Raw genomic sequence first — 17,627 nt, forward strand, 5'->3', positions numbered from 1 at the left:
GGCAGAAAAAACACCTCCAGCAGTGTACTCTGGCACCATTTCCTCCTGAGAGGCCCAACACTTTCTTTGTGCTCTGAGAATGTGCTTGCCATGTGGTGCCTTAAGGTAGAGGTAGGTGGACTTTTCACATAGACATCACAAGATTGCCTTTGGGGCTTCGGTGAGATTCCCGAGGTGTTTCAGAGTATATTGGAGCAAGAGCATAAAATACTGAGTATGAGGCAGAACTTACTGAAGGGATTTTATATCTAAATCTGGTTCATGTGTCTAGATTTTGTGTGTGTGTATGTATAGCATAGAAAATAGTTTGGGCTTCAGTTGTACTAACATACATGTATATTTTCAGTGAACATAAAGACATCCTCTTTTTGTGTTTTTACCTTAAATGTTTTAAGATTTTCCTTAAGGTAGCAGTACATCCTTCAAATGAAAACTTGCTAATCTACTTTCAAATTTTTGTCCACCACAGTGCCTGGCCCGAGAAGGCCCTCAATAAATGCTTATTAGATGCAAGAATATCAGTCTTTTGTGGTAAAGATTAGTTATGTGAGGGGTCCAGATGTTTTATAGCTATAGCTATTGACAATCAAGATTTCTAAGATTGTTACTGAAATAATAAAAAATTTTAGCTTCTATTTTAATTGTGATAGCTATTTGAATAAATGTAGTTGTAAATTACTATGTTTTCAGGGAATTACTGAATATTAAGACAATTTTGGTAAAGGAGAAATTTTAGTTTCAGGATGATCAATGCACGAATCTCTACAGAACAGTATGTCCAAAATTCAGATACTTTTGTGGAACCTGTGTGAATTTGTGTGTGTGTATGTGTCAGGGTCTCACTCTGTTGCCCAGGCTAGAGTGCAGTGGTGCGATCTTGGCTTACTGCAGCCTCCACCTTCTGGAATGGGCTCAAGCCTTTCTCATGTCTTAGCCGCCCGAGTAGCTGGGATTACAGACGTGCGCCACCATGCCCTGCTAATTTTTGTATTTTTAGTAGAGACGGTTTCACCATGTTGACTAGGCTGGTCTTGAACTCCTGGGCTCACATGATCCACCTGCCTTGGCCTCCCAAAGTGCTGGGATTATAGGCGTGAGCCACCGTGCCCAACCAATTTTTGTGTGTGTGTTTTTTTTGTTGTTGTTGTTGTTTTTTTTTGTAGGGATGGAGTTTCTCTATGTTGCCCAGGCTAGTTTTTGTGATGTTTGACATCTTTTTATACCACTTGTGTTATAATTTAATGTTTTTCTTTTCCTTCTTTCTTTTTCAAAAAATACTTTTCAGAAGTTATTTTTTTTCCTTTTTCTTAAATCTTTGGTGCCTTTTATTATCTATATAAATTCAAGGATGATAACTAACATCATAAAATAATATAGCTAGTTAAGGTAAATTCAATATATTGACTTAATGTTTTTCTTTCAATCAACTAAAGTTGTTGCTTCATTTGTCCTAAAACAGTAATGTTCGTGAAACAATGGGGTTGATGTCTACTTTAGTATGTACATTTATTTGTTTTTAATGTACATTGAGATAAATAAGTAATGAATAAAATAAATGTATGTACCAGTTAAAATAATCTCTAGTGTAACTACTCTCTGGGAAATACTGTTCTAGGATGTCCTGGATGGATGCTTACTCAGTCTTTACTTCATCTCAGTGAAAGTAAATTTCACTTTCTCTTGAGATAACTTATTTGACTTTTAGGTTGTTCTGATTTTTAAGAAACTGCTTCTTGTAATCCCAACTCTACCTTCTATAGCAACCAACTGCTGCTTTTAGTGTCTTTCTCTGAAGTGGTAAGACCAAGTCCAGCCCCTCTTGTCCAGGAAACCTCTTGAAAATACCCATTGTGCTCTCTTCCAGACTGTGCATTTGTCATTTCATTGTCCTGTCCTCAGATGACATGATCTCTACATCTTTCATCCTTCTGATAGCCTCCTTTGATAATCCTGTTTTTCAATGCCCCTTTCAATATATACCTAATTTATTCCAGAAATATGATGAAGGGCTAAGCTTTATAAGATTTTACCACCATAGCCTTGAGCCCCTAGTTCTAATAATATTACCTAAAGTGGCTATACATTGTTCTCAGCCATGTCTTAGTGTTAGGTTACTTTGAGTCTACTAGTAACACACTTACCTCTTTTGTTATTTGAACTGCTATTAAACCAGTTTTACATCATTCTATAATTTTGCAACTGATTTATTGAAGACACACTTCTGCTTTTTAATTTTTTAAATTGGTTTTGCGTACTGCTATTCTAGTTAGACTTCCTCGTTTTCTTTTCAAATGCAATTTTTGGTAAGCGTTTGTATCAGGATGCCTTGAATGTTAGTATAATAGAAAACAATTAAGTGGCTTCAACAGTCAGAGTTTACTGTCTCACATATTTTGCTTGGTTACGTGAAAAATAAATGAAGATAACCTTTTTAGGTATTTGTTACAGCAGCACCCCTAATTCTTGGCACCAGTTTCTGCCTCAGTCTGTTCAGGCTGCTGTAACAAAGTATTATAGACTGGTTGCCTTATAAAGAACAGAAATTGATTTCTCACTATTCTGGAGGTTGGAAGTCCAAGGTCAGGGTGCCCACATGTTTGGGTTCTGATGAGGGCCCTCTTTCAGGTCCAAGACTACTACTGTCTTTTCATTGTATCTGCAGGAGGTGGAAAGAGAATGAGAGAGGTTTTGGAAATCCCTTTTATAAGGGCACTAATCCCATTCATGAAGGCTCTACATTCATGACCTAATTACCCCCCGGAGGCCCTACCTCCTAATACCATTACATTGGGGGGTTAAGATTTCAACATGTGAGTTTTGTGGGGACATATTCAGTCCATTGCATATGCCAGATACTCAAAAATACTTAAAAGGATTTAAGCTCAAACAAGAGTTTTAAGGAGCTAGTAAATATTTGTTGAATAAATTAATAAATGAGGCCGAGTGTGGTGAGTCATGCCTGTAACCCTAACACTTTGGAAGGTCGAGGTGGGCAGATCACTGAAGGCCAGGAGTTTGGGACCAGCCTGGCCAACATGGCGAAAACCCCGCATCTACTAAAAATACAAAAATTAGCTGGGTGTGGTGGTGCACACCTGTAGTCCCAGCTATTTGGTGGTTGAGGCACAAGAATCATTTGAGCCTGGGAGGTGGAGGTTGCAGTGAGCTGAGATCGTGCCACTGCACTCCAGCCTGGACAACAGAGTGAGACTCTGTCTTAAAAAAAAGTTATTAAAAAAAAAAGTTGATAATGAACATAGCCAATTTCTGTTTTCGTTTTTTTTTTTTTCCACCAGTATGTTCAGGGAAGCTATGTTGTGAAATAGAAGAGCAACTAATGGGTCATTTTCTTCTATGGAAGAGAGTATATAATAAAGATGTATAGCATGGTTTTAGTCAATCTTGGATTCGAATCCCAGCATTGTAAGTTACCTGTTGTGAGACGTTGCATATGTCACATATTTTTCCTAAACTTGAGTGTTTTTATTTGCAGACTAAGTTTATTAGTAGTCTGTATCACAGACGAGCATTGAATAAATATGAGCTAGTATTATTATTTGTTCTTATTATAATAGGGTTTGAAAAATGTAAAACAAGTTAGAACTTTTCCACTTACCCACTTTACCACTTGATGGCTGTGTGTCCAACAGTCAATTTTCAAGTTGTCAGATGAAGCAAAAAAGAGAAATCCAAGATTTAGATATAATTTAGGCTTTTAGGAATGAAGGTCTTGGTGAAATGAAAAGAAAGAAAAACATGGGCATTATCTGTGTGAATGGTTGCTAAACCTAGCATCGAAGTAGGAATCAAATTCTTCTGTCTATTGTTTAACTGGTGTCTGCAGAGGTCACTATGTCTTTTGAGTCCCATAAAATGCCTTTGGCTTTGCTTATTCTAATGCTGCTGAATATATAATAAAAATTTTTAAAAGTTCGGTGAGAATAGAAAAATAAGAGTGAATTGACAATTTTATTTCACCGCTTTCTGACTTAAAACACTGTGCTACTGAGAGTGAGTTAAAGTGACTTTAAAGATGACATAAATCGATGTAATATATTAATTTCTAATTTTCAAACTAATAAGTTTGCTTATCAGAATTTAAAAACGAGTTAAAATTTGTTCTCATTGTCAAATAACATGGTTTATCAATTCACTGAATTTTTATAACATATTTGATCCATTGAGGTTTTTGAGCATTGCTTATAAAAACTTATTTTTACCTAAGTATACAACTATTAGTGTTCTGTTATGGAGGAAATGTATTTGCTTATACATTTTAAGAGTTAAAATCTTGTTTACTTTAAAAAATGAATCAATTATTTACTTTTTGATAATGATAGAAGCTGAGAAGTCAATAATGATAGGTATTGTGTTAGTCTGTTTTCACATTGTTATAAGGAAATACCTGAGAGTGGGTAATTTATAAAGGAAAGAGGTTTAATTGACTCACAGTTCCACATGACTGGGGAGGCCTCAGGAAACTTAAAATTATGGCAGAAGGTGAAGGGAAAGCAGATAACCTTCTTCACAAGGCGGCAGGAGAGAGAGAAAGCAGGGGAAACTGCCACTTTTAAAGCCATCAGATGTTTTGAGAACTGCCTCACTATCACAAGAACAGCATGGGGGAAACTGCCTCCATGATCTGATCACTTCCTATGAGGTTCCTCCCTGGACACATGGGGATTACAATTCAATATGAGATTTGGGTGGGGATACAAAGCCAAACCATATCATTCCACTCCTGGCCCCTCCCGAATCTCATGTCTTTTTCACATTTCAAAACCAATCATGACTTTCCAATAGTCCCCCAAAGTCTTAACTTATTCCATCATTAACCCAAAAGTCCAAGTCCAAAGTCTCATCTGAGACAAGGGAAGTCCCTTTTGCCTATGAGCCTATAAAGTCAAAAACAAGTTAGTTACTTCTGAGATACAATGGGGCTATAGGCATTAGCTATATGTTTCAAATGGGAGAAATTGGCCAAAACAAAGGGGCCATAGGCCCCATGCAAGTCTGAAACCCAGCAGTGCAGTTACTAAATCTTAAAGCTCTGAAATGATCTCCTTTGACTCCATATCTCACATCCAAGGGGTAGGCTCCCATGGCCTTGGGCAGCTCTACCCTTGTAGCTCTGAAAGGTGCAGTCCTCATGGCTGCTTTCACTGGCTGGCATTGAGTACCTGTGGCTTTTCCAGCTGTACAATACAAGCTGTCAGTGAATCTACCTTTCTGGGGCCTGGGGGACAGTGGCTCTCTCCTCACAGCTCCAGTAGGCAGTACCCCAGTGAGGACTCTGTGTGGGGGCTTCAACCCCACATTTTCCTTCTATACTGCGCTAGCAAAGGTTCTCCATGAGGGCTCCTCCCCTGCAGCAGACTTCTGCCTGGACATTCAGGTGTTTCCATACATCCTCTGAAATCTAGGTGGAGGTTAAACTCTTGTCTTCTAAACTCTTCCTGTCTTCTGTGCACCCACAGACCCAACACCACATGGAAGCTGCCAAGGTTTAGGGCTCGCACCCTCGGAAGCAATGGCTCAAGCTGTACCTTGGCTCCTTTTAGCCATGGCTGGAGCTACAGCAGCTGGATGCAGGGCACCGTGTCTTGAGGCTGCATAGAGCAGCAGGGCCACTCAGGCCCACAAAACCATTTTTCCCTCCTAGGCCGCTGGGCCTGTGATGGGAGGGGCTGCTGCAAAGATCTCTGACATGCCCTGGATACATTTTTCCCATTGTTTTGGCTATTAATATTTGGCTCCTTGTTACTTATGCAAATTTCTGCAGCAGGTTTGAATTTCCCCCAGGAAATAGGTTTTTCTTTTCTACCTCGTGGTTAGGCTGCAAATTTTCTAAACTTTTATGCTCTGCTTCCCTTTTAAATATAAGTTGCAAATTCAAATCTCTTCATGAATGCATGTGACTATACACTTTTAGAAACAACCAGGTCACTTCTTGAATGCTTTGGTGCTTAGAAATCTCTTTCACCAGACACTCTAAATCATCTCTCTCAAATTCAAACTTCCATGGATCTCTAGGGCAGGGGCAAAATGCCACCAGTCTCTTTGCTAAAGCATCACATGAATGACCTTTACTCCACTTCCCAATAAGTTCCTCATCTCTATTTGAGACCACCTCAGTCTGAACTTCATTGTTCATATCACTATTAGCATTTTGTTCAGAACCATTCAAGAAGTCTTTAAGAAGTTCCAAACTTTCCCACATCTTCCTGTCTTCTTCTGAGCCCTCAAACTGTTTCAGCCTCTGCCCATTACCCGGTTCCAAAGTTGCTTTTACATTTTCAGATAATCTTTATAGCAGTACCTCACTATTCTGGTACCAATTCTCTATATTAGTCCTTTTTCACACTGCTATAAAGAAATACCTGAGGCTGGGTAATTTATAAAGGAAAGAGGCTTAATTGGCTCACGGTTCTGCATGACTGGGGAGGCCTTAGGAAACTTACAATCATGGTGGAAGCAGACATCTTCTTCAGAAGGTGACAGGAGAGAGAGAGCAGAGAGAGAGCAAGGGAAGTTGCCACTTTTAAAAGCATCAGATCACATGAAAACTCACGATCACTAGAACAGCATGGGGGAAACTGTACCCATGATCCAGTCACCTCCCACCAGGTCCCTCCCTCGACACGTGGGAATTACAGTTCAAGATGAGATCCATATCAGGTGCCAATAAAAAATATTAATGCAGAATGACAACCAGTCCTGCATTTAAAACTAGTGTGTTTTCTTCAGAAATGCATTTATGTTTAAAACTACGCAACGGATTTATCAACTGAAGGCATTTTTTTCTTTGCATCCTGTTTCTTTTTTAAAAATTGAGGAAATAGTTGGACTTTATATGTTTCTTTTTGCATATTTAGTCATGCCCAGCCATTCATTTTGGAGTAGGTTACTGCAGTAAGATTTTATTACAATTTATAATAGCCATTTAAAGCTTTTCCCTGTAAAGATTGTGATTGTACAGAAAAATAGTTTCTAGTTAGATGTCACTTGAATCAATTCTCCCTTTTTGGATTTTACTGCCATTAGGATGTGATATGTCATCACTTTTCAATTCTCATGTTTTAAAAGCATTTACCTTCTTTTGGCTTTGTTTTATATTTTAAAGTTTAGACTTGTATTAAAAAAGGCAGACCTGTCTCTACTTGTAGCACATATTATATGCCAGGCATGTGCCAGTCACTGAAGATGCAGGTATAAATAAGACTCATGTGCTGTTCTCTGGTTGTAATTTGGGACATGCAAACAAACCATTAAGGGTCCCATGTAAATTAAAAAACAACAACAACAACAAAAAAAACAACCATTCAGTACAACATGATAGATGTTGAAAAGAGGTATCTAGAAGGTACACAGAGAGGAGAACCAGGGACTGCCACAGAAGAGTTGCTATTTGACCTGAGTCTTGGGCAGTTAGTAGTTTTTAGTAGTTTGCCAGGCAGCCCTAAGGGAAAGGGACATTTTTTGTTTTGTTTTTATCTTGAGATGGAGTCTCACTCTGTTGCCCAGGCAGAGTGCAGTGGCACAATCTCAGTTCACTGCAACCTCTGACTCTTGAGGCAAGCAATCCTCTGTCCTCCTGAGCTCGAGCAATTCTCCTGCCTCAGCCTCCTGAGTAACTGGGACTATAGGCGTGTGCCACCATGCCTGGCTAATTTTTGAATTTTTTGTAGAGATGGGGTTTCTCCATGTTGCCCAGGCTGGTCTCGAACACCTGGGCTCAAGCAATCCACTTGCCTTGGCCTCCCAAAGTCCTGGGATTATAGGCATGAGCCATCACACCCAACTGAAAAGGACATTTCTGATGGAGAAGAGCCTCTACAAAAGTTAAGATTTGTGAAAGAGCGTGGCATGTCCATACAACCAGATGTCCTTTGATGTGCCTGGAGCATAGAGTGTGTGTACTAGGAGATGGTGTAATGGAGGTGGGTAAGGATCATATCCTGATGAGGGGGTATATGATATCATATCCTGATTGAATACCTGGATGGTGGGGGTTGGACTTTAGGCTTTGAAAATTCAGGAGAAAGATGGATTGTGTAGATTTTGGGCCACATACTGTGGGCAGAAAACAGGACATACATGGATAGGTAAGTATTACCCATTTTCTACTTAACCTACTTTTTCAAGTATTAGCTGTTAGGTAGGACTACACTACAATTCAGGCATTTGGAATTTTAATACTTAACATAAAAAAGGTGTGCAAAGGCTTGTCTTAACTCTGTAGTTTTTTGTTTTTTGTTTTTTTTTGAGATGGAGTTGCCCAGGCTGGAGTGCAATGGTGCAATCTTGGCCCACTGCAGCCCTGCCTCCCAGGGTTCAAGTGATTCTCCTTCCTCACTCTCCCAAGTATCTGGGCTAACAGGCATGACTAATTTTGTATTTTTAGTAGAGATGGGGTTTCACCATGTTGGTCAGGCTGGTCTTGAACTCCTGACCTGAGGTGTTCTGCCCGCCTCAGCCTCCCAAAGTGTTGGGATTACAGGCTTGAGCCACTGTCCCTGGCCTTAAGTCTGTGGTTCTTAAACTTTGCAACAGATTAGCATCACTTTGGAAGCTTATAAAAATCTTTTTTTTTTCTTTTTTTTTTTTGAGACAAAGTCTTCCTCTCTTGCTCAGGCTAGAGTGCAGTGGCATGTTCTCAGCTCACTGCAACTTCCACCTCCCGGGTTCAAGCAATTCTCCTGTCTCAGCCTCTTGAGTAGCTCGGATTATAGGCGTGTGCCACCATGCTTGGCTGATTTTTGTATTTTTAGTAGAGACAGGATTTCACCATGTTGGCCAGGCTGGTCTCGAACTCCTGACCTCGTGATCCGCCTGACTCGTCCTCCCAAAGTGCTAGGATTACAGGCGTGAGCCACTGCGTCCAGCCAGGAGCTTTAAAATATCTTCATGCCCAGATCACAGTGTCTGGGGCTGGAGCCAGACATCAGTATTATTTAAAGATTCCCAGATGATTTCAATGTGCAGCATTGTTTGGAAGCCACTGCCTTGACTTGGTAAGCGTTCAGTTCTAATGACCTTGATACGTGTGTTATCTAATAATTTGGAGATTGCAGTATTCAAAATGTAGATTTAAAAAATCTTTAATAAAAGGAGCGATTTGATTTACCTTGCAAAATCATTATTCCCAACCCATTATCTAACCTCAAAGTTTCTAAAATTTTTTAAAGAAGAGAAAATGATAGTTTTAAACAGATGGAAACTATAATACACTATGTTCAGATAGAGAAGGACTTTCAAGCATGACTACTGCTACTATATCTGTAGTCTCTCATACACACAGTGTAGGTGTCAACACTATGCATGTCTCTGAAGTGAGTTAGTGAGTGAATTGTAGATAGAAATTAAAATCCCCATCTCTGATTTTAGAATCTATTAAAAAGCATATGTAGGAGAATTATGGAATCTTATTTGAGAACTTATATGAAACTAGAAATTATGTTTAGTTTTGCTGCAAGCTAATGTGAAGTGAAATTATTGGCAGAGCTATGTAAATATATGTAAAATTTGTTTTACATAAGGAGAGGAATAGAAGCATAATATTTAACTATAGCTGTTATATATTATAAATATATATAGTGTATATACATTTCAAAAAGAAACAACAGAAAAATAATTCAAAAACTAATAAAAATGGTTACCTTGAAAAAGAGGGTAAGGTAGAAAGCAGGGGAAAGGGGACCAGAATGAAAATAAGATTTCTTCAAATATAACTTGTATTATAATTTTGACCTTGGAACCATTGAAATGTTTTATGTAATTAAGAATCCCAATATATTAATAAGTTGGAAAGAAAAAGCAATTGCTAAAAATTGAAAACAAGCACATTAATCTAAAGATCCATCAAATTGGTGCCATAACTAGGTATTGAAAATAATTATTCAAGTGACTTTAAAAACCTAGTATTGTGATTATACATTCCTAATAAGATCAGTCTAATAAACAAAAATAATTAGGCCTGGGCATAGTGGTTCACGCCTGTAATCCCAGCACTTTGGGAGATCAAGGCGAGTGGGTCACTTGAGGCCAGGAGTTCGAGACCAGCCTGGCCAAAGTGGTGAAACCCCATCTCTACTAAAAATACAAAAATTAGCCGGGTGTGGTGGTGAACATCTGTAATCTCGGCTACTTAGGAGGCTGAGGCAGGAGAATCGCTTGAACCCGGGAGGCAGAGGTTGCAGTGAGTGAAATCATGCCACTGCATTCCAGCCTGGGCAACAGAGTGAGACTCTTGTCACTAGAAACAAAAACAAAGAATTGGAAAGAAATTTGAAACTACATTCAAAAAAATTAACATTGTTACTTTGAAACTCATATGTACATTGTAGGATAAGGCATATCAGTAATTATGTCATTAGAAACTGAAAGTTTTAGCCTCGCTTAGGCCTGTAATCCCAGCACTTTGGGAGGCTGAGGTGGGCGGATCACAAGGTCAGGAGATTGAGACCATCCTGGCTAACACGGTGAAACCCCGTCTCTACTAAAAATATAAAAAAAAATTAGCCGGGTGTGGTGGCGGCCTCTGTAGTTCCAGCTGCTCGGGAGGCTGAGGCGGGAGAATGGCGTGAACCCGGGGAGTGGAGCTTGCAGTGCGCCGAGATCGCGCCACTGCACTCCAGCCTGGGCAACAGAGTGAGACTCCGTCTCAAAAAAAAAAAAAAAAAAAAAAAAGAAAGAAAGAAGAAACTGAAAGTTTTAAAGTGAGAGAAAAGCGTTATGAGAATAAAGAAGTAGAAGCGATCTTAAAGTTGAATGGGGAATAGTCATATAAACTTGTGATTTATTTTTCTCTGTCTGAAAAAAGTACATATTTTTTAGTTTTTTGCACAGTAAAGATTTAGAAGCAGTGACAACTGAGTAGCAGTGAATATTCTTAGTGCCCTGAGTATGGCCTCTAAATACTGTTTGCCACTAACAGGAATAGTGTCTTTGGAGAAGTCATTTATTCCAGAGCTGGGCAGGAATGCAAGACATCTTCTTGTGTCAGAAAGCAGGAAAGCTATGAAAGGCCGCTGGAGACATATCAAAGGTTTAGAAGGTACAACTTGAAGGGACTGTTGTTGGCCGAAGATGAGACTATTGGAACAACCAAAAGAATGAAAGCAATGAATTTAAACACCACACACACACACACACACACACACACACACACACACGTGTATTTTCAGTCTTTATGTGGAGATGGAGTTGTGATTAGGAAAAATGTAGTCACCATTGAAGATTATTAGGACATCCAACTCATTATTCTGAAAATTGATAAACAAAAGTAAGGAATCAATGCATTTAGCATTTACCTTCCCTTTCTTGTATGAGTTTTATGGTGGTATTATAAAATAGTTGATAAGAAAAGTTCTTTATAACAGAGTTCTAGCTAATAAATGCAGAAGGAATAACAGAATTAGAAAATCACTATTTAGTAGCCCCTAATGAAATAATGACTAGGCAGGGATCATGTGGATGCTAAAACCATTAGTTTAAGATTGAAACATTCTGTGAACAATCTCAGGATCACTAAAAGTGGGTCAACCAGCAATTATATGCCTCCTAATATAATTGGAAGCCAAAAAAAATGAACTGAATCTGATTAAGCCTCCAGATCTAACTTCTAATTTAAAGGAAATTGGAAAGGTAGAGAAAAAAGTTAATTACCACCATGAGGAAACATTTGGGATAATCCAGAAGGCAAGACATTCTACAAGACCGATAACTTCGTTTTTTCAACAAATAAATGTTATGGGATGTGGGGCAGAAAGAGCAAGGTGTCGGGAGGAGGACTGTCTTAGCTTAGAGGATACTTAAGAGACATAACAGCTAAGTGTAAAATGTGGGTCTTGTTTGGGTACTGATTCAAATAAGCCGACTGTAAAAGAAACATTTTTGGGACAGTCAGGGAAATATGAGTAAAGACTGAGTGTTAAATGATATTAAGTAGCCATTGTTAATCTTGTTGGGGTGAAATTGGCCTGTGCTTATGTAAAAAAAGATAAACCAGCCTTACCTGCTGAAGTATTTAGGAGTAAAAGGTCTGTTGTTAAAATACTCCAGCAGTCAGTCATTCAGTCAATAATGGGACAGATGAAACATGATGGGCAACATGTTGATCATTATGGAAGGTGTGTGATGGGTGCCTGGGGGTTTATTATACTATTCTCTCTACTTTTATGCATGTTTTAAAATTTCCATAATGAGAAAAATTTGAAAATTTAAAGTTTCAGGGCTGGGTGTGGTGGCTCATGCATGTAATTCCAGCACTTTGGAAGGTCTAGGCAGGGGGATTACCTGAGCCCAGGATTTAGAGACCAGCCTGGGTAACATGGTAAAACCCTGTCTCTACAAAAAATTAAAAAATTAGCTGGTGTTGTGGTATGCACCTGTGGTCCCAGCTACTCGGGAGGCTGAGGTGGGAGGATCAATTGAGCCCAGAAGGTGGAGGCTGCAGTGAGCTGTGCTAGTTCGTGGCACTGCACTCCAGCCTAGGTAACAGAGTGACACCCTGTCTCAAAAGAGAAAAAAAAGAGAAAATTTAAGTTTCACCTTAAAAGAAATATATAGCCCTTTCTAATCACTCAGTAATTAAAAGTCAGTGACCCTTTCCTTTGTATTCATACAGATAATAAAAATTCTGGACATAGTTTTTTATTTGACAATTTTTAATTAAGTAGACCAACTTAAAAAGGGCAATGCTTTACAGTAGATTAAAGATGAGCTCTTTGGGAATTGGTTTCAGTAATAAAATTTGTCCTCTCAAACTGTGGTTTTGATGAGGTTCAGATTTCATAAAGCAGCACAAAACATTGTGCAGTGGGTTTTTTTCTTTTTCCATTTTCCTGGTTAATTTTCTTCACCACTGCCAAGACTAATTTCGTCAGATAGGCCTCTAGAGGACCCTGCTCTTAAAGCATAAAGTCAGGCACTGCCTATCTCTCTTCCTTTTTATATTTAATTTGACCATTTGCCATGCCCACTATTTGAGTGGGAGTGGACGGGGAGGTTGGGAATAAGGAAGAGATGGAAGAGGAGACTAATAGAAGATGTGCTTTCCATTTAGATTTGTTTCTCTTTTCCTTCATTCATTCCAGAAACTTTTATTAACTCTACTGTGTGCAAGATACTGTACCAGGCTAGCTGGGAAGACAAACCCCTTAGGCATGCCCTTGCCCTCCTGGGGTCCTTGCCCTGTCTGGGGAGGCAGGCTTCTGGTTGTCTAATGTCTACTGTGGTAAGCGCTGTGAATGAATGCGGTGTTATGGGAAGGGAGGGTTTGTCTGGGGAAGGGGCAGGGAGGGCATCCTTTGGTCTAAGGGGGAGTTGGAATGAATGATTCAAGTGGTCTAAGGGGGAAGTTGGAATGAATGATTCAATTGGTCTAAGGAGGAGTTGGAATGAATGATTCAATTGGTCTAAGGGAGAGTTGGAATGAATGATTCAATTGGTCTAAGGGGGAGTTGGAATGAATGATTCAATTGGTCTAAGGGGGAAGTTGGAATGAATGATTCAATTGGTCTAAGGGGGAGTTGGAATGAATGATTCATTTGGTCTAAGGGGGAGTTGGAATGAATGATTCAATTGGTCTAAGGGGGAGTTGGAATGAATGATTCAATTGGTCTAAGGGGGAAGTTGGAATGAATGATTCAGTTGGTCTAAGGGGGAGTTGGAATGAATGATTCAATTGGTCTAAGGGGGAGTTGGAATGAATGATTCAATTGGTCTAAGGGGGAAGTTGGAATGAATGATTCAATTGGTCTAAGGGGGAGTTGGAATGAATGATTCAATTGGTCTAAGGGGGAGTTGGAATGAATGATTCAATTGGTCTAAGAGGGAGTTGGAATGAATGATTCAATTGGTCTAAGGGGGAAGTTGGAATGAATGATTCAATTGGTCTAAGGGGGAAGTTGGAATGAATGATTCAATTGGTCTAAGGGGGAGTTGGAATGAATGATTCAATTGGTCTAAGGGGGAGTTGGAATGAATGATTCAATTGGTCTAAGGGGGAAGTTGGAATGAATGATTCAATTGGTCTAAGGGGGAAGTTGGAATGAATGATTCAATTGGTCTAAGGGGGAGTTGGAATGAATGATTCAATTGGTCTAAGGAGGAAGTTGGAATGAATGATTCAATTGGTCTAAGGGGGAGTTGGAATGAATGATTCAATTGGTCTAAGGGGGAAGTTGGAATGAATGATTCAATTGGTCTAAGGGGGAGTTGGAATGAATGATTCAATTGGTCTAAGGGGGAAGTTGGAATGAATGATTCAATTGGTCTAAGGGGGAAGTTGGAATGAATGATTCAATTGGTCTAAGGGGGAGTTGGAATGAATGATTCAATTGGTCTAAGGAGGAAGTTGGAATGAATGATTCAATTGGTCTAAGGGGGAGTTGGAATGAATGATTCAATTGGTCTAAGGGGGAAGTTGGAATGAATGATTCAATTGGTCTAAGGGGGAGTTGGAATGAATGATTCAAGTGGAGAGGCCAGGGTAGTAGTGTTAGAGGCAAATGAAAGAGCACGCTTGACCAGAAAGGATAGAGCCTGTGTGCTTAGAGCTGTCAGCATTTTGGCCATTGTGCCAAGATCAGTGGAAAGACATTGCAGATTTTAAAAATTGATGAAATATTTTATACATTATAAAATACATGTAAGATGTAAAAATGATATATTGAACACACATATTCACCATCTAGCTTAAGAAATGAAACGTTACCTATACCATTAGCGTCCCCTGCTTACCCTTTCTAGTCTTATCCTTCCTCTGTCTGCTTTTTTTTCTTCCTCCCTTCTTCCCAGGAGTAACCACTAGCCTGAATTTTCTATTTATATATTTTTTGCTTTTCTTTCTATTTTTACTACATATGTTTGCATCCCTAAGTCATGCATAGTTTTGCATGATTTTGACCTTTGGGTAATAAGAATCAACATGGATGAATCTCACATAATGTTGAGCGAAGATGCTAAGTTGTAGGAGCTACATATAGTGTGAAACCATTGAAAGGCTTTGTACAGGGGAGTGACATTTAATTTGTATTTTCTAAAGATTACTTTTTATGCAGTGTGGATAATGGATTGGAGGTAAACAAAAATGGATGGGGAGAGCAGTTAGAAGGATGTTATAATCTAAGTGGTAACTTATGGTTGATGGTTGTAACCTCTTAAGAGAAATCATAGACAAATTCTTAGCCATAGCCTTTTAGGATCTTATCCCTCCCAACTATTCAACCTTGCTCTTCCCTGAATCTGGCAAGCTTGTTCCCTGTTCAAGGTCTTTCCCTGTTCTCTGTAACCTGAGCCTTTCATCTCGGGTCTGCAGAGTTCAGTCTTTAACTGTACTCAAGTCTCTGCACAGAGAGGTCTTTCTTGGCCGTTTTGTTGAGAAGTGACCCCTTGCCCTTGTCATTATTTTCTATTCTCCTTACTCTGCTTTTTCTTTGTAGTTTTTAAAAAAATTGCAACTTGAAATTATACATCTATTTATAGCATGCTTTCTGCTGCTAAAATATAAGATCCATGGGGGCTGGTCTTATCTAAAGTTGTAACCTCCTTTCCCCCCATGCCTAGTACATAGTAGGTGCTTAATAAATATTTGTCGAATAGATGAGTGAATTGATTTAAGGTGGGGTAATGGAATTCATTCTTCCCTTTTCAGCTGTCTCTCAAACATCTCTCTGGCTGTGAACTTTTTTCAGAGCTTGAGGTTAATGCCCAAACCCTGTCTTGCTGTCACCTCAAACTCAGTATATATAAAATTACATTCTTTTCCTTCTTCCTGTCTTTCACTTTTGTTAATGCTGCCATCACTGACAGTCCTCAGGCACAAAACCTTGGTGTTATCTTGCAGTGTTCACTACCCCCGATCCCTAGGGTGCTGTATATTCCCATTTATGTGTTTGGGGAAGTTTTCTGGTTACTGTTTCACCTCTGCTTTTTTGCCTATTGACATTTTGGCCAGCCCTCAGGGCCCCGCCTCAATCTTTCTCTTCTGAGCATGAAGCTGAATCTACCATCCAAGCACCCCTTTTGTACTTATGTCTATAGTTTGTTTTGTTTTGTTTTTGAGACACGGTCTTACTCTGCTACCCAGGCTGGAGTGCAGTGGCATGATCACGGCTCACTGCTGACTTGACCTTGACCTTGTGGGCTCAAGCCATCCTCCCACCCCAGCCTCCTGGGTAGCTAGGACTGCTGTTATATGTCATCACACCTGGCTAATTTTTTAAATTTTTTATAGAGATGAGGTCTTGCCATATTTTCCAGGCTGGTCTCGAACTTGTGGCCTCAAGCAGTCCTTCTGCCTTGGCCTCCCAAAGTGCTGGGATTACATGCATCAGCCACCATGCCTGGTATAATTACTCTTTTTTTAAATTAAAAAAAAAAACAAAACCCACACAGTCTCCTGATCTGTTAGTTCCTTTCCCATGTCCTAATATTTTAAACATAGTATTGAGTCGCCTTTCTTTTCTTTTCTTTTTTTTTTTTGAGACAGGGTCTCACTCTGTCACCCAGCCTAAAGTGCAGTGGCACAATCTTGGCTCACTGCAACCTCCACCTCCTGGGAGCGATTCTCCTGCCTCAGCCTCCTGAGTAGCTGAGACTACAGGTGCCTGCCATCACTCCCGGCTAAATTTTATATTTTTAGTAGAGACGGGGTTTCACCATGTTGGCCAGGCTGGTCTCGAACTCCTGGCCTTAAGTGACCCGCCTGCCTCGGCCTCCCAAAGTGCTGGGATTGCAGGCGTGAGCTACCGCACTCAGCCTATTTCCTTCTTTATGATCCCGTTTTTAACTTCACCACCATGTGTGTCCTATCTTTAGCTCTGTCATAGAGACCTAATGCTTGCTGCTTGGTTGTGCAACAGAAGACAGCTGACAGCAGCAATGCCATCAGCGTGGTTTTCTTACCTCCTATCTTTGGTGTTGATTCAGGCTGGATTCTCTTGAGCTGGTGGAGGCTTCTGCAGTTTTAGAAGGTGAGTAGTCATAAGGTCTTACCTGCTGCATCACACTGGAAGTGTGTGGAGGCAGTGGAGTCTGAGCTGATGATGCTAGTATTTACTTAGTAGTTCTCTGTACCTACCTAGCAGTGATTCAGGTTGTAAAGAAAAATTTAATTAGTTAAATTATTTTAACCAACGTTTGAGTGCCTATTTTACTGTGATGAACATAGATGTACAAGATGTTTTGCTCATTAGGGGTCTCCAAAATCTAACAGGTATGTGAGTTGTGTAACATTCTTTTTAGTAAATAAAATATGGTAAATGCTGAGTTAGAAGTAGATGTGAGCTGCTGTTGACGGCAGTATATATGACTCATTGAAGGGCTTATCAGGGGAGGCTTATTTCATAAGGGATGTAAGGGGGCACGTCTTGATGGTTAAATGGAAATTCACAAGTGGACAGGGGCTTTAAGATCTGTGTATAGGTAATTCATGAAAACACAATGGAATCAATCTGGGCCCAAATGTAGCTCCAGTAAAGGGTGATACCAGCAGGGGTAGAGCTTTAGTTCCTTGATATCATGGCTTAAGGTAGCCAAGAAGTTCTGATTCAGCAGCGCCCTTAAGTAGCATGCTGTACAGATAGCCTCGCCTTGCGATTAAGAGTGGACTCTGCAATTAG

General features: G+C 39.7%; 1 protein-coding gene across 3 annotated transcripts in view; it reads left to right on the forward strand.

The window, feature by feature from the left end:
* Positions 1-17,627, forward strand: part of PEX7 (peroxisomal biogenesis factor 7) — a 92,986-nt gene that overhangs the window by 4,236 nt on the left and 71,123 nt on the right. The window lies entirely within an intron of this gene.

Source organism: Pongo abelii, chromosome 5 (genome assembly GCF_028885655.2).
Source record: "Pongo abelii isolate AG06213 chromosome 5, NHGRI_mPonAbe1-v2.0_pri, whole genome shotgun sequence".
Classification (NCBI taxonomy): domain Eukaryota; kingdom Metazoa; phylum Chordata; class Mammalia; order Primates; family Hominidae; genus Pongo; species Pongo abelii.